This window comes from Xenopus laevis, chromosome 6S, assembly GCF_017654675.1.
Source record: "Xenopus laevis strain J_2021 chromosome 6S, Xenopus_laevis_v10.1, whole genome shotgun sequence".
NCBI lineage: Eukaryota > Metazoa > Chordata > Amphibia > Anura > Pipidae > Xenopus > Xenopus laevis.
Window position 1 is genome coordinate 123,125,569 of NC_054382.1, and position 18,753 is coordinate 123,144,321.

An 18,753-nucleotide genomic window follows, 5' to 3' on the forward strand; every position below is an offset into this window, starting at 1 on the left:
TTCATCACGTAAAACCTGCCGAGTTGATGTACAAGTCAATGGCAGAGTTCCGTTGATCCATTTAAAGATGTTAATAGCCTTCCTGACATTCAAGCTTTTTTCGGAGGAAAACTCGATTCGAATTTCGTTCATATTCAATTCATATACAAATTGAATACGAATCAAATTTTCCGGTCGTTCCCATTCGAACAAATTTTAGACGTTTGAATTTTTTCATAATAACAGAATTTTCATCAAATAACCTCCCATTCCAGTTGTGAGTACATTCGAATTTATTAGAGTTAAAAAAAATTCACATAAATTCACCCTTTGATAAATAACCCCCTAAATGTTGTAAAAAAAAAGAGACATATCATTATTTATCTGTAATGATAATATTTAAGGGACTAATATTTAAGGGAATCTTTTGATATCAATAAAACATGTTAGAAAGGCTTTTAATCGCTCACCAAAAACTCAAACGCTAGGAAAATCTCTTCTAATTATGGGTGCAACAGGTAACAGAAATCTGCAATTGTTCAAACTTTTACAGTCAGGCAGATACATCTATATTTGTAATTAACTCTAGGCAGTAATCTTCCCAGCATCCACTATCCGCAGGAAACCTGTTTTCACTCCATCATTATGCATTTTCATTGATTTGGAATCTTTTCTCTACCAGATGTGACTCCAGCTGGCGGAATCGATGTGCACGACATTAGGCATAAACTGCCTTTGCTCTCTTGACATTTTAGTTTATAACAAATGGTAAAAATGGCAGTAGCTCAGTCTGAGAATGTTTCCAGCGAATATGTGTGAGCTTCTAGTATATGCCAGAGGCTGTTCAGCCCATGCCAAGTTCCTCATGAGCTATAGAATTCTTAAGCATCTGATGGCTATTGGGATGTACGCTCTGTCGGATTAGGACGTAATTTATTGCCGCGCTGCACACTCTATCATTTTAAGGTTATGTATTTATGTGATTACAATTATTTTGCCATAAAATTATAATATGTCCAATATTTTATTTTCTACCATCCAGTGCATTCCAATGAATAGAAAGGGATTTTTTTCCTTAAAGGAGAAGGAAACCCCCTGGGCGCAAAACCCCTCCCCCCTCCCCTGTGTTGCTCCCCCTCCCTCCTACCCCCTGGCCTACCTGTCCCCCTGGGCAAATGCCCCTAACTTGTTACTCACCCCTCTGCGCAGGTCCTGTCCACGGAGTTCACAGTCGCCATCTTCTCCCACGCGCGTCTTCTTCCTGCTTTGACCGGCGTCTTCTGGCGAATGCGCAGTAGGAACATTTACCGGTACGGCTCTACTGCGCATGCACCGAATGTCACAAAGTTTTCCGATTTCACTTTGTGACATTCGGCTCATGCGCAGTAGAGCCGTACCGTAAATGTTCCTACTGCGCATGCGCCAGAAGACGCCGGTCAAAGCAGGAAGAAGACGCGCGTGGGAGAAGATGGCGACTGTGAACTCCGTGGACAGGACCTGCGCAGAGGGGTGAGTAACTAGTTAGGGGCATTTGCCCAGGGGGACAGGTAGGCCAGGGGGGAGGAGGGAGGGGGGCAACACAGGGAAGGGGGGAGGGGGTTTCCTTCTCCTTTAAATTGAATGCTCAGCTTTTCCATCATAAGGACTTTATCAAGCAGAAGAGAGACTTTGAGCAAACACCATATTTTCTTGCATGTTACTGTGCCCCCAGCAGTGTGTTCTAATTATTATAGATGGGGCTCTAGTACACAGGCCAACAAAGAAAATGGGTTTCAGGCATGTTCTCTGCCTGATTCAGCACTAGGGGACGTTACAGAGCTGCCTGTTGCCAACAATTCTAATCAGCCAAGTTGTTAAACTATTTCCAACTGGCATGAAACGATGGCCAGTGCCATTATATGAGGGCCTACTGTAATAATTAAGCTTGGTTATTCTGTTTCTTGTAAAGGGAATCTATTTAAACAAAATACAATTTTAATATATACCTTTCATGTGTTGGAAATAAATATATTGCAAATCCATAAATATATCCATACAACCAATTGCAAATACTGTACCGTTCCTGAAATAATCAAGTTATTGTTCATTATGCCCCTCTCCGCAATCTGTCTCTCTCTACATGCATCTTTGTGTCAGAGTCAGGTTTTGATTGACAGTTTGATCAAAAACATTGGTATGTGCTCCTTTTACCTAGACAATGTATTAGAGCGAACTATTTTTCAAAGTAACCAACTCCACACAAAGAGCCAGATTACAAAGAGGAGTATAGCAAAGAATAGCTTCATGATTTCAGAAGTGGTACAGATTATTTTTCTCTAGTTATACTTCTAATTTCCATGAGATAAAGCTCATATTACTTTTTTTATTTTTAAATGTTTTAAAGGTTTTCCCGGGTACAAAACAGTATCACTTTATAAAGCTTCATGGCACTAATCTAACCTTGCTCCTGCCTCCTAGATACTTACTAGTGTTTGCCAGCCTCTAGGGTAAGAGTGAGGAAAGGAGGGGACATAGAAGAATAAAATGTCAAGAAGAGAACTATTTTTGTTTTTTTGAGTTATTTAGCTTTTTATTCAACAGCTCTCCAGATTGCAATGTATGCAATCTAGTTGCTCTTGTCAAAATTACCATAACAACCATGCACTGGTATATAGGAGAGGTCTGAATAGAAAGACGACTTAAAAAAGTAGAAATATAAATACATTTGTAGCATTACAGAGCATTTGTTTTTAGATGGGGTCAGTGACCCCCATTTGAAGACTGGAAAGAGTCAAAAGAAGAATGCAAATACTTAAAGGAGAATTCAACCTGTAATAAAAAAAACCTTCCCTACCCTGGGTAGACCCCCCTCCCTCCTCCCCCATCTTACCTTCCCCGCCCCCGGGCAAATGCCCCTAATTTTTTACTCACCCCTCCGTGCAGATTCTGGCCACGGAGTTCACAGCAGCCATCTTCTTCTTCTTGTTATCTAGTTTCAGGGAACTGTTATCTTGCTACCTTCCCATTGTTCTGTTGATGGGCTGCAGTTACAATCTAAGTCCCTCTGCAACTTCTTCAGTTACATTGAGTAGGAGAAACAATAACTTATCTGAAAGCAGTTACATTGTGAAGTGCTAGCTCTTTCTGAAAAGAGGGGGGTTATATCACTTCAGCTTGCAGTGTAGCAGTAAAGAGTGACTTAAGTTTATCAGAGCACAAGTCACATGACTGACGGCACCTGGGAAACTAACAACATGTCTATCCCCAAATCAGATTTCAAAACTGAATATAAAAAAATCTTTTGAAAAAACAGATTTCCGTGCAGAATACTGCTGGAGCAGCACTATTAACTGATGCATTTTTAAAAAAAAAAAAAAAACTGTTTTCCCCATGAAAGAATCCCTTTAAGCTTGAAATCATCAACACATTAGTAGAGTTACATCTCTCATGGAAGCTGATGCTACAGGATTAATCTATTCTGGCGCAGTTTGGAACATAATGTGAATGAATTACTGATCCGCTTATTTCATAGATACAGTACATATGCTTTATATTTTTAACCAGTCCCTAAACTTAGATAACTGACTGCAGTTATGAATGAGCATAAAAAAAGAAGGAATCATTAATGGAGGCCCAGTTCTTCACAGCTGAAATAGCTGTGGTGGCCTTGGACTGGTACAAATGCCAATCATATTTGGTTTATACTAAATAAGGAGATGGCAACCTAATACCAGTGTGATGGACAAATAATTATTATTGCCTTTACTGTTCCTTTAAACTGAGGTCTTTTTGTAATTTCTAGATGTTTTTCTAATCCTTTCCCGATGCTGATTTTTTCCTCTTTAGCCCAAGATGTCTGGTTTTCTGTTTATACGTTGTTTAGAAAAGTCATCAACAATTTGCGATCCTTTTCATCATACGAGGCTTGTGAATGTTTTTTGATGGCGAGGGTTAGTATACAACCCCTCCTCACATAGTCTGCTTTCTCGGATCTCAGATCAGCCCATTCTCTCCCGAGAGTTGACTGTATTTAGAAGCGGCTCCAGCGAGTTTGCTTATTTGCATGCATATTCTAAACTGACCCGCCGTTGACTCTGTCCTGCTGTACCCTTGAGATTATTCCTGTTAAAATAGAATAAAAGCTATTTAATTCACATGTATTCCAAGGGGTTTGTATTAATCTACACATGAGAGATTATCTCACCCTTTTCCATCAAAGGAAACACTTTAAGGTCAGGTTTACCCCCTTGAGTGCTGTTTGATCCGAATGTCACTCTGTAGTGCCGCATTAGATTGCAGACTTTATTGGTGCAAAGCTTCTCCACCGCAATAAAAAGTGAGGTTATAAAGAAGATGCCATATATTTCAAACCATCAGTTATTGTATTTTTTTTTTGTGGTTAATAAGGTTCTGCCACAGCCATAAAGTATGAGTGATAGAACTAACATTTAAGAGGAAATTGAGGCGAGACAAGAGTTCTTTGGTCTCAGTAAGAGGCTCTAGTCTTTTAAAAAATGGGATTTGACATTGCTAAACTCCAGATCCAAGAAGCTAATTGTTTTTACTCAAATCGGATTGTTTTCCTTATTTTGTGTAATTATATAGATACATATTTATAGACTCAAAAAATATGAAATCTATAATAAAGCAAATATACTAATTGCCTTAAGGGAATTTGACAATAACAAAACTAGAAATTCTACAAAACATACACACACATATAATATATATATATATATATATATATATATATATATTAAAGAGGTGGTTCACCTTTAAGTTAACTTTTAGTATGTAATAGAATGTCCTATTCCTAGAAGCTTTGCAGTTAGTCTTTATTATTTTCATATTATACTTTTAATTATTTGCTTTCCTCTTCTACGTCTTTCCCCCTTAAATGGGGATCGCTGACCCCGGAAGTCAACATTTTCCTGTGTGAGCTTACAATTTTATTATTTTTGCTACTTTTCCCCCCTTATCTTTGTATTCATTCCCTCTCCTATTCATATTCCTGTCTCTCATTTAAACCACTGCCTGGTTGCTAAAGTAAACAGGACCATGTAGCTGCTAAAACTCCAAAATGGTTATACCCAGCCAAGAGAATCCTACCATTCTCTGTTCTACTTTTTTCACCCGTAGCCTTATTGTGTTTGATGATAGAAGGTCCCTCAGCTGATTATCTTACATTATCTCCATTCTCTGCTTCAAGAACAGCCAAGGGGCATAGACCAAAGAATAAGGGGCAGAATTCTGTTTTTTTTTTCTCTAAAAATGTGTTTATTTCTCTAAACCTCTAAAAACTCCACATTTATTAAGTGTAAAGACCACAAAAACCCTAATACCATGTAAAAGCAGTTGAGGTCCCATAGAAGTCGTTGTGCTCATCCCATGGGACTTTTTTTTTAGACCTTTTCTGGATTTTTTTACTATTAACTAGAATGCTTAGAGGTTTTTGTATTGTTTAGTAGTGCATCGTAGTGATGTGTGGGCCGGCCCGATACCCGCGGGTTTACCCCTGGGTCAGGAGGGTTCAGGCCGACCTTGCACCCCCCTTTTGCAACCGACCTTATAAATGCTGGCTTCCAACTCCCGGTTGAAATTTTATGGACACGCACCCTCTGGCCACCCGCCTTTGCTCCATCTGTGCCCACCCAAGCCCAACTTCCGGGTTCCTTTTATAGACCTGCGCTGCTGGCCCCACCGATGAAGTCACAAAAGGGGTGGGTCGGGGAGCAGGTCTATAAAAGGAAGTAGGGCTCAGCGGACACAGGTGGAGGGAGAGCAGGTGGCAGGCAGGTGCGGGTCAGGAAAAACCCGACCCGCACATCACTAGTGCATCGGTCACAGTTTCTTTTTCCTTTAATACTTCTTATATTGTCTTCTTTTTCATCTATTTTATGGCATTCATGGTTTTAGAGAAAATGAGTTTATTTTTGGTTTAAAAACCTCTAAAACCACTAAAATGATAATTGGAGGCCCTGTATCATTACAATCATTGTACATCATGTAAATGGTGAGATGTTAGACCTTTAATAGACCTTTAAATGTTGCACTGCCCCTCTGAGGGTTCAGCGAAGTGAAAATTAGGATGAAATTTGGGTGAATACCAGTTTTCTTGGAACTCTTGTATCTGTTGGTGGAATACTATAAAAACAAAAAAGTGGCTTAGACCAAAAAAAAAAAGTCTGAAAACATCCGAGCTTGTGTGCATCAATATAGGATAGTAAACAGTCTACTCACATTCCTTTGCATTACTTCTACTTGCCTAAACCTATAAACTCTTTGCTACTGGTAGGGAGTAGGTCTGTTACGAGGGAAGTCCGTTTTGGTTTATTGCCGTGATAAATACAGCGAACGGTGATAAAAAATGGTGTACTTAATGTTGTAAATTCTGCGTTGGTTTCATGCTTTGTTTTTCTAGAAAAGAATCTTTTCACATATGTACTCAGCTCTCATTACAGTTGTTCATAAAACGCATGGGGAGAGAATATTGGCAGGCGGACACAAATACTATGGCTTTTATACCTGTAACGAGGCTGACTGCTATAAAATTCATTTATAGTGTTAGTAGCATATTGCCATTCTTTGTATTGCATGGGGATGTTTTATTTGGTGTAATAACCACTGAGGCAGAAAGCCAAGATAGAGCTCGGCAAAATGGCTGCCAGTATATCAGGTCTATTGTCTGCAGTGTAAAGGCAGAGAGCATGGTAAAATTATATACTCGGTCAAGTGCTAGGTTGAAAAGTAAGCTTGAATAAGGGAGCGTGAAGGAGCAGGTCAGATAATAAACTTAAAAATACCAGTACATGTAAATAGAAAGAGATGATGGACCTGTAAACTCATAGCAACCTAACTTGGCTTTACTGAAATATTCTTCATTCTTTAACCAGTAGAAAACAGTGCTACAGAGCTGCCATACACCTGGAAGACCATTTGGCAAAATTCAAATTTGTGTAGTTTTAGAGGCTTTTGAAACCACAAATAAACTCATTGCCTCTAAAACCATGAATGCCATGAACACTGTTAAAAGATCCAAACTGAAAAAGCTCAAACCATGTGAAAAAAAACAACATGGAAACCTCAATTCTAAAAATGAGAGTTTTTTGGGCAAATACTAGCAAAAAAAACCCAGTTAACTTCTAAAAGTCCGAAAGGATTAAAAACGGAACAGTCGGTTTAGCGCAGCTCCCATTGACATCTATAGGACCTTGAGTGCTTTTACTTGCTGAAGTTTCGTGTTAGTTTATCGTGGTTTTCACACTTTATAAATCTCGAATTTTAAGAATTTTCGAGTAATAAAAAAAACATACATTTTTAGAGAAAATAATTCTATTTGTGAGAAAAATTGAAATTTGAATGTTAGCAAATAGAGTCAGACAGGGCAGCCATCAGGGGGGAGAGTTGTAGGGGGCCCGAGGGTACGGGGGGCCCGGCCACGCCACACTTACTTGATTAGCCGGGCCCCCATCTTTCTGAGAGCTGCTGACTTCGGGAAGGCATGGACGTTTAAGGGGCTCTGGCCACCAATTTTCTTATAACGTCCACCAATTTTGGCCACCAATTTTTTTTCTCATATGGGGTCCTAGCCCCCAATATTTTTTAATGGGGGGGCCCTGGCCACAAATGTTTTTTTTATGGGGGGCCCTGAACACCAATATCTTTTTTATTAACATGTGGGAACCGTAGCCACCAATATTTTTTTGGGGAGGGCGGACCTGTAGGTGGGGCTTGCGGTGGGCATAGCCCAGGGGGCCCAGGAAATTTTGTCATATGGGGCCCTGCGATTTCTGATGGCGGTCCTGAGTCAGAGTCAGTTAGTGAGTTAGCAAGTGAAGAAATACAGGGTTATGGGAGATAGCTCATAGTACAAGTTGATCCATTGCATTTTGGAGTCAGGAAAGAATTTTTTTCCCCTATGAGGCAAATTGGAGAGGCTTGGAGATGGGGGTTGAACTTGATGGACGTGTGCCTTTTTTTCAACCTTACTTACTATGTAGAGATGAGTCAACAAATTGGTTGATATGAAATGAGTTTCAATTTAAAAAAAACCAAAAAAAACTAAATGCTAGAAAACTGGCACACAACTTCAATAAGTGAACACCCCAGGTGAGGCCTTTCTATATCCCAATTGTTGATGTCAAGGCCATCAAGGTGAAAGAAACAAGCAAAAAATATTTGCAAGTATTTTCTGAAACCACAAATAGTCAGGATATATTAATGAAAAAGACTAAAAAAAAGTAAAAGCTAGCGAGGTTGTATAGAAGTCAAAGGGAACAACACTTTTTTTTTGAAGATTTACCTGGGGGGAAATGGAACAGCATTTTTTTCATTAAATCCGGTTATTATAACTCAGCCGCTCCTTGCAGACTTTGCTAATGGCTGGACAAGCAACACAGCAAGGGATATTTTTCATCCTCATTGAAAATGAATAGAATAATTACAACTTTTTGCAAATGAAAAATGTGCACAAGGATATGTATTGTCATGTTTCTTAAAGAAGCCTGTGTTCAAGATGGTGAGTTTTGTCTTTTTTTCAGTGCTCAATGTCATTATTTTCTTAACCTCATCAAATGAGTAAAGCATAAAATGAATTGAATTGATTTTTAAAATTGTGGATTATTTGATTATAATGGAGTCTATGGCAGACATCCTTTCCGTTATTCGGAACTTTCTGGATAACAGGTTTCCGGATATTGGATCCCATACCTGTACTACTTCTACAGGTATGGGACCTGTTATCCAGAATACACAGGGCCTGGGACTTTCAAGATAATGGATCTTTCTGTAATTTGGATCTTCATACCTTAAGTCTACTAGAAAATCATGTAAACATTAAATAAACCCAATAGGCTGGTTTTGTTTCCAATAAGGATTAATTACCGGTATATCTTAGTTGGGATCAAGTACAAGCTACTGTTTTATTATTACAGAGAAAATGGAAATCATTTTTAAAAATTTCTATTATTTGCATTAAATGGGGACTATGGGTGACGGCCTTTCCGTAATTTGGAACTTTTTGGATAATGGGTTTCTGGATAACGGATCCCCCTACCTGTACTACTAATTATAATATACCAGTATAACAGAAATTCTGAAATACCACTCAAATGTACAATTTCACAATTTAAAAAAAAAACTAAAGCTAAGGGGCCCATTCACCAAGCTCGAGTGAAGGATTCGAAGTAAAAAAAAATCGAATTTCGAAGTGTTTTTTGGACTACTTCGACCATCGAATGGGCTACTTCGACCTTCGACTTCGATTCGAAGGATTCGAACTAAAAATCGTTCGACTATTCGACTATTCGATAGTCGAAGTACTGTCTCTTTAAGAAAAAACTTTGACCCCCTAGTTCGCCACCTAAAAGCTACCGAACCCAATGTTAGCCTATGGGGAAGGTCCCCATAGGCATGGCTAAGTTTTTTTGGTCGAAGGATAATCTTTCGATCTTTGGATTAAAATCCTTCGAATCATTCGAACTATTTGTGCAAAAATCCTTCGACTTCGATATTCGAAGTCGAAGGATTTTAATTCCCAGTCGAATATCGAGGGTTAATTAACCCTCGATATTCGACCCTTGATGAATTTGCCCCTAAATGTAGCACAATGATCAGCCTTAAAGTGCACCTTAGGGCACTTTAATATCTCACATACATGTAAATAATGCAGTCAACAGATCTCATGCCAACGACTTCACCTTGAAAACCCTATAAAAAAGCGCAAGACTTTTTTTTAATTCTGATTTGGAAAAACACTAAAATAAAAACTTTGGATTTACGAGCCACAGCCATAAAGGAGAAAATAAGATACAAAGGTAGCTCTGAGGATATGATTCTCACCATAAGATTTGTTAAAATATCAGAGATGGGATAGAAGGAACTAACAACTCTGACAAAACACAATAAAACATAGTATATTTTAATACATCCCATGCGAGCTATATTGTCAAGTTGATGAATAAAAGTGGAAAATCACCTGTTTGTATATCTCTCCCAGAGAGCAATCCGCACGCAGGTACTAAAATGCATCCAAATCAATACCTTAAGAAGGAAAATGGGTTGGAAAGGAATCAGACAGTAATAGCCCAGCAAATAAATCTCTGTCGAGTTAAGCAATGTTAAAATGAGGTGTACGGCTTGGACACTTTTACTGCCTTCCATCACATGGAATATTATAGGAAACAGATGGCAAGATAGAAAACAACAATGCTATTGCTACCATGCTACTTGCAGAATCGATGTCCCTCACCCTTTGGGGCAAATTCACTAAAGGGTGAATTTTCGCCTCGGAAGGCTCCACCACACTTCACGCCACTTCATCAGACGTTAATTCGCTACCACTACGCTAATTCATCAAAATGCAAAGTTACGTCTCGGGAGCCGAACGTTTGCGAAGTTTCACTAGCGTAAATTCGTCAGCGCGAGCATTTCATAACGAACTTTCGCTAACGTGGTTCATGTCTTGCTAGAGAAATGCTTAGGTCAATTTGAATAGGGCGGGTACATATAGATCATATATATGTCTTTATTAGAGATGTTGCTGCAAATGCTTGAAGTGGCCACTTATTATTACACATGTCCAAGGGAGCAAAATAAAGACAAAAGAGACCCTCTAGCATCCTAGACATGAGCCCACCCTAAAACAAATGTGACATGCCCCTCAAATGTTTAAATAAAATATTTAACAGTTACAACTTTTAAACATAATCCCACGTTAAAATACATACTATAATCTATTATTCCATCTATTTAGCCTCTTTTTCTCATAGAAATAGGGAATGGCCATGAAATAGGCCACATGTTTAACAGCACAAAGGCCCACTGACACCTGGGCCCACCAGGAGTTTTCCTGGTATCATGGGGACACAGTGAAGCCTGAGAAGCATATACAGCTTTGTAAAGGTTAATAAAAATGTGGTGACATTTTATTACCCAGTAGCGATGATCAGGTAAAAAGAGGCCATCCACTGAGACTTGAGGAAGTAGAGGTCACCATATCAAATTTAAAAATGTAAGAATAATCAGCTCATAGAATTCCCTACTAAGTCAGGTGGTAATGCGTTTTTCTTGATTGGTTTAAAAAAATGTGTTGGATACTTTTATTTTCTATCTATCTCTGTGGAAGGAGCCCCGGGAGCCCGGTGCGTGCACTTACTTTAAAGGGATACTGTCATGGGAAAAAAACTTTTTTTTCAAAATGAATCAGTTAATAGTGCTGCTCCAGCAGAATTCTGCACTGAAATCCATTTCTCAAAAGAGCAAACAGATTTTTTTATATTCAATTTTGAAATCTGACATGGGGCTAGAAATATTGTCAATTTCCCAGCTGCCCCAAGTCATGTGACTTGTGCTCTGATAAACTTCAATCACTCTTTACTGCTGTACTGCAAGTTGGAGTGATATCACCCCCTCCCTTTTTCCCCCCAGCAGCCAAACAAAAGAACAATGGGAAGGTAACCAGATAACAGCTCCCTAACACAAGATAACAGCTGCCTGGTAGATCTAAGAACAACACTCAATAGTAAAAACCCATGTCTCACTGAGACACATTCAGTTACATTGAGAAGGAAAAACAGCAGCCTGCCAGAAAGCATTTCTCTCCTCAAGTGCAGGCACAAGTCACATGACCAGGGGCAGCTGGGAAATTGACAAAATGTCTAGCCCCATGTCAGATTTCAAAATTGAATATAAAAAAATCTGTTTGCTCTTTTGAGAAATGGATTTCAGTGCAGAATTCTGCTGGAGTAGCACTATTAACTGATGCGTTTTGAAAAAAATATGTTTTCCGATGACAGTATCCCTTTAAGTCGCGCTGGTTTCCGAGCTTCCTTTGAACATGCGTCTGGAACTAGATGCACGTCAGTGCATTTGGTTGTGCGCATTCGCTTTTTGTTTGGATTCATTGCCCAAGCTGGTTTTCAGTACTCCTAACTCCGCTCAAGCTATTTCCTACATTCCTTATTGGTTTTTGACTCTTGCCCGGTTTTCAACTCCTGAATCTTGCCGCTGCCACTGACCCTTGCCTGGACACAACTTTGACCTTACCTGATCCTTTTGCACCGCGCTTCCAACCATCTTGGCCATGGCTAGGATCACTGCCTGCTCCGCAGCAGAAAGTCCGGGGCCCCAAAAGGGCATCAGTGAACACTGGAGTTAGTAGGGCTCTCCTGCTACACCTAAGAGGTAGGTCCTTGTAGTTACTGGCTTCTCTACAATACTGAGCCGTAACACTCTGTACACTTTATGGACATAAGTATGTGGACACATGCATGTTCAACGTCAAAGGGTATTAATAATGCTGCAGAAACAACTTTTGCTATCTTCTCTTCTGTGAAGGCTTTCCACTAGATGTCAGAAGATTGTTAGTGTTAATTAAAGTCCAAAAACATTAAACAGATATTGAGTTGAGTTCAATTGTGCAGGCCAGTCAAGTTCTCCCACTCTCATCTATGCAAACTAATTCTTTGTGGACCTTATATTGTGCATGGGGTTATTATACTGCAGAAAAGGGCCTTTCATAAACTTCTGCCACAAAGTAGGAAGTGCTCAATTTTCAAGAATATCATTATATAATATGGTGGTCCCTGTGTTGGCAATGATTTGACTACCTGAAATAGCCAGTTCCAGTAATTAGAAGGATCATCTACCTACTTTTGGCCATATAGTGTATTTAGCTATATGTCTGCCTATCTATCTATATTTTATGATCATAAGTATGTGGACAAAAGCATGTCCAGCCTTCAAAAGCCAAGGGTTATTACTATATGGTCCCGTATTTGCTGCTAAACCAACCTCAACAATTTTATCTTCTAGGAAGATTTTCCACTAGATGTCAGAGCACTGTTAGTGGCATTTGTCTCTCTTCATACATAATGGGATGGGAGCTGATGATGCACTTGGGCAATCAGGCCTGCTTGCATCAGAGTTCAGCTGAGCACAGATGTTGAGCTATCTATCTATCTATCTATCTATCTATCTATCTATCTATCTATCTATCTATCATCTATCATCTGCCTCTATCTATCTATCTATCATCTATCATCTGCCTCTATCTATCTATCTATCATCTATCTATCTATCTATCTATCTATCTATCTATCTATCTATCTATCATCTATCATCTGCCTCTATCTATCTATCATCTATCATCTGCCTCTATCTATCTATCTATCTATCTATCATCTATCTATCTATCTATCTATCTATCTATCTATCTATCTATCATCTATCATCTGCCTCTATCTATCTATCATCTATCTATCTATCTATCATCTATCTATCTATCTATCTATCTATCTATCTATCTATCTATCTATCTATCTATCTATCTATCTATCTCTGTCTGTCTGTCTATTTATTATCTATCTATCTATCTATCTATCTATCTATCTATCTATCTATCTATCACCATCAAGCTCTTTCTTACTCTTTCTCTCTATCCATGTATCTATCTATCTGTCAGTCTATCTATTATTATTATCATCATCATCATCATCATCATCAATCTCTTTCTTTCTCCATATATCTATCTCTCATTCTGTCTGTCTGTCTGTCTGTCTGTCTATTTATCTAGCTGTCGTAGTTTGTACATTGACCTGATCATTTTTCTGCATCTGGATAGAGAGAGTTTTGGAAGGGAACATCTTGATGAACTTTTGTATGTTTTCAATCACACTTACTATATCCATATGTCACAATCAGATGCCCATCACAGTATCAGGCAGCACAGTGTGGCAATTTACTCTTGAAGTAGGTGGATCTTTTGTACATGATTTATAGGATACGGCTAGTAGATATACCTTGCCTAAATTATACCTTCTATTGCAAACGCCAGCATACTGGAGTAAAATGTAGCAATCTAGAGCTCAGTGAAAAATATATAAAGCCAACATCTGTTTATTTTTATTGGCTCTGCTGTAAAATGCTTGCCTGGTTGTAAATCTTTTATTTCAGAGGGGAAAAAAATGTTCTCTCTACTTAAGGAACTCTTATGCAGATAGTTTCCAGCAAACTTTCTCAACTCAGTGGAAAGAAATAACATTTTATTGCTAAGAACTGAAGTCAAAAAAGCATCAGTTGCTCAAAAGGTTTAGGTTTAAGGACACAGGGTTGGTTTTGGCACTGCACAGTTGGCATGAAATATCCAAAAGAAGGTGACGTATATTGGAGATTTAGGGTTTCCCTGTGAAGATTTAGGGAAAGTTTATTTTCCACTGTGGGTTTAGTTTTAGGATTTACATTTAGGGAATTAGGATTTAAGAATGAGGAGGAGTGGTTGTCCCCCAAGGTTGTATGCAAACCTGAGCTTCTCTGTTGTGCCCAAGAATATTCTTTTATATGTAATAGGATTTATAATATTATTTAATCATAATCCCATGGGAACTGTAAGGCTTGCCGGCATAGTGGCATTACTGTGTCTCACTTGAACATTTACAACAGTACATCCAATGTTTTGCAGCTGTGTCATGATGTAATCACAACAAGGACATCCCATTTTGCCACCATTTAGGGTAGGACTACACGGACGATTTCTGTGCGATCCGATGTGCTGCGCAAAAATACAGGCATCACGTCGGATGCTCAGTTAGTATTTAAATACTATAAAGGTTTGTGAATTTCAGCAGTGGGGACGCTGCAGACAGAGCACCCGATTGGAGCAGCAAATAGGGAGTGTGAACTTGGAGCTGTCCCCCCCTTGTTAAGTCAAGTAATTTTAACAATTCCCTAGTCTAATTTGACAGTGTTGTCCATAAAAAAACGTGAAAATTCTAATTCGAATTGTACTCCTTAGTGATGAGCTAAATTTTTCGCCACAAAAATACGCTCATACATTCTAATGGGTGAAAAAATTAGTTGCAGGTCAAAAAAAACTGTGTCGCCCATAGCCTTGCATTTTTGTGAATTTTCGACATAAGTTGTAAAGATTGACATACACACACAAAGTTTTGTATTCGGTGTGTGTATAAGCCGACCAATATCGGCAGAAGACTTGGATATTGATCGGCTCAGTGATTGGCCAAGAAGCTAAATTTTGATAGGCACCCAAACATCAACTAAGGTTTACTGCTTAAAGGGGAAGTAAAGTCTAAAATAAAATAAGGCTAGAAATGCTGTATTTTGTATACTAAATATAAACATGAACTTACTGCACCACAAGCCTAATCAAACAAATGATTTATGCTTTCAAAGTCGGCCACAGGGGGTCACCATCTTGTAACTTTGTTAAATATCTTTGCAAGACTAAGACTGTGCACATGCTCAGAGTGGTCTGGGCTGCTTAGGGATCGTTGTAAATTATCAAAATAGCACAAGTCAAATAATATCTGCCAGAAGCCGATACAGCAAGACTGATTAATAATCAGGATATACAGACTGCACTGGGTCCTGTGTTGTCATGTAATATAATGTGGATTTTATAGTTTTTGTATTGTTTAATACAAACTTTCTCCAACTCTGCAGAACCAGTGGCTGCAGCAAAATAATCCTCCAAATAGAATCCCATTTTATCTGTTTAAATCTGGCTCCACGATATTTGTCCCTGCAGCTGAAGTTGAAAACAGTAAAGGGGAGGTAAAGGCAAAAATAAAATCCAATACAAATCTCTACACAGTCGCCGGCTGCTCTACAGGGAAACAAGCAAAGCTGCTTGAGTTCTGCATGGCTGGAAGTAAGGCGGGGGCTCCCCCTGCTGTTCATAAGTATGACTGTTTCCCTGCAGAGCAGTTAGGGACCATCTGACAATTCCTATCCACAGCAGTAAATGAAGGGAGAATTTCACTGCATACAGTCAGATTTCTTATAAAAAACAGTACACATTTTGTAATTAAAATATATTGGAGATAGGTTTCTTTTTCATTAAAGAAAGTAAAAACTGTATTTTATTTTATGCCTTTACATGGCCTTTAAGATAGAGATAGAGGTAGAATTCTATTGTTTTTTACCTGTATATCTGATGATTCCGCTCTTAAAGGAGAAGGAAAGCCAAAAAACTACTTAAGCTCTAAGTGTTGCCAAGGAATAGTATATATAATTACCAGCAAGCAATCTCCAATTCGTTTTTCCATTAATCTTTTAGCTGCAATCTATTTTTTAAAAAGTGTAAGCATGTATGACATAGCATACCTTTGCTGTTGTCCATAAATCTTTCTGAATAGGGCACACGCATGAGCAATCGTTTCAATCCGTGCCCTGCGCATGCGCACGAGAATAAATTTTTTCCTTGTGCAGTGATGACGAAGCGGTCACGTGACACCTCCGTTTGTCATCGCTGACCTCTCTGCCACTGCCTCATCTCTTCATTCACCAATCGCGTGCTCCTGCTCCCCCATTGCTAAGAGATTAGGGTAAGCTTTGAAGCTCCTGCGCTCGCTCAGGATTTAATTAACTGTCTGTCAGCGAGCCGAGCGCAGGAGCTGAGGAGGTCTGTATTAACTTAAAAGTAAAAAGAATGAATGCCATTCATGCCAGTATGATTATGTCAGGGGGGGGGGGTCACGAAGGAGGCACATGCGCATTAGAGAAAGAGCGCATGGCGGAAGTGATGTGCCTATTTGAAAATGGCGACTGTGGAAAGGGGCGAAACTTCTGAAGCATGGTGCACAGAAGCAAGAATGATTTCAGATTTTTTAGTATGGCGTTTCAGGAGGGGGCCTGATGGAAAACACATTGAAGGTAGTGTTGTTTTTTTTGTTTCCTTCTCCTTTAACGTTTGTAACAAAAATAAATGATCTTTCCTGCCACTAATAATCACAGGAAAGAACGTAATTGTTATGTGTATGGCGACCTTGAGATGGAATAAGTTCAGTCTCATTAGTCCTTTCCTAGACATTGGTGCAGAAAGCTTGGCGTAGGGATCTAGCCAGTGTGATAGTTACCTTGTGTGAGGTGTTGTATCAGTGCAAGATAGAAAGGACTATGGGGATTTAAGAATAAACTTTACCTTTTCACTTTTTCTCTCTTTTTTTTAAAGAAAGTTGAATAGAAAAAGCTTGTCACAGTTTAGTCTAAGCAGATTAGTCTATGCACATTCAACAACACTAGTCTTTATATAAAACATGGAAGGTTATAGGGGTAAACCCCTAAGGAATGAAAGTAATAAGCATAATTCACTCTTCAATGAAACTGGGACTTTGGGAGATCAACTTTATGCACAGACAGTCTTTTACACTTACATTCACTCATTCTCCAAGGCCTCATAAAATCAATTATTTTCTTAATTTTGCCATTACAGATATGGAGAGAGAGAGAGGAGAGAAGACATTAAATATATTTTGATGTTCTGCTGACTTATTCACATAAGCATGACCGATTCTTATCATGAATTATTTCACTGGCCTGTACAGATCCCTGACCTCAACCCAATATTGGTAGGATGATTCAAAACCACCAATGTGAGTCAAAACCTGATCCACCACATCAGTGCCCAACCTCACTAATGCTTTTGTTGCTGAATGGAAGCAAATTCCACCAACAATGGGGCAAATTTACTTAGGTTGGAATATTCCCTTCAGAAAGCTTGGCCATACTCCGTGCAACTACATTGTTAAAGGAGAATTCAACCGTTTAGCCAAAAAAAACCCCACCCCCACCCCACGTAGGCCCCCCCTTCCTCCTCCCCCCAGGCTAGCTGCCCCCCGGGGAAATGCCCCTTACTTTATACTTACCCCTCGGCGCAGATTCAGGCATCGGACTTCACCGCAGCCATCTTTTTTGGGACATTTACATGTACAGTGTAGAAGAGGGAGGATGAAGAACATGAGGAATGTTGGTATTATACACCTTACATTTGGGAGGGAGCTCCCGGTGCGAGCAGCTATGTCCAGTCACTCACATGCGCATAATGAGCAATTCGAGGCAGCTTTTCATTATGCGCATGCGAGTGGCTGGTCATGACTGCTCGCACCAGGAGCTCCCTCTCGGTGTGGGTAGCATAGCGTTGGCGGGGGGAATTTTTTTTTAAAAAAAACTATTTGTAGGGACCCATAGGTTTTACTATGCTCCTATGGCTTTAAATCCCTACCCTTCCTTATTCCCTAGTTACTAGGCAAAAGTCCATGGGGCAAATTCACTAAGCGCCGAAGCGCCGAACGCTAGCGTTAATTAGCTAGCGTTTGGCATTTTCGTTACTGCGCAAATTCACTAACGAACGCTGGCGTAGTTTCCCTAGTGTTACTTCGCACCCTTACGCCAAGTGAATTTTCGCTAGCGACGTACCTACGCAAATTCACTAACTTGCGCAGTGTACTGAACGCTACCTTTTACGCTAGACTTCCTTCGCCACCTCAGACCTGGCGAAGCGCAATAGAGTAGATAGGGATTGTTTCCAAAAAAGTCAAAAAATTTTTCTAAGTCCCAAAAAATGCTGGCATGTTTTCTACATTATGGGTGATAGGCTTAAAAAGATCGAAATTTTTTTTGGGGCTCCCCTCCTTCCCCCCTTCATTTCCTGACTCATGGCAACTTACCTAGACAGTGGGCACATGTGTAGGGCAAAATAAAATTTTTATTTGATGATTTGAAGGTTTTCTTGGCATTTGTAGTGCTGATACGTATTCCTCCATTGAAATTTGAATTTGGCGCCGTATGCAAATTAGCCTTCACTAGCGTAATTTCGCTTTACATAGCGAATCAACGCTAGCGCAACTTCGCAACCTTACGCTACCCCTGAGCGCAACTTCGGATTTTAGTGAATTTGCGGAGCGCTGGCGAAGTGCGGCGAAGTGCGGCGAAGTTGCGCCTGGCGCAACTTCGAATCTTAGTGAATTTGCCCCCATGTATCTAGTTCAAGTATTTCAG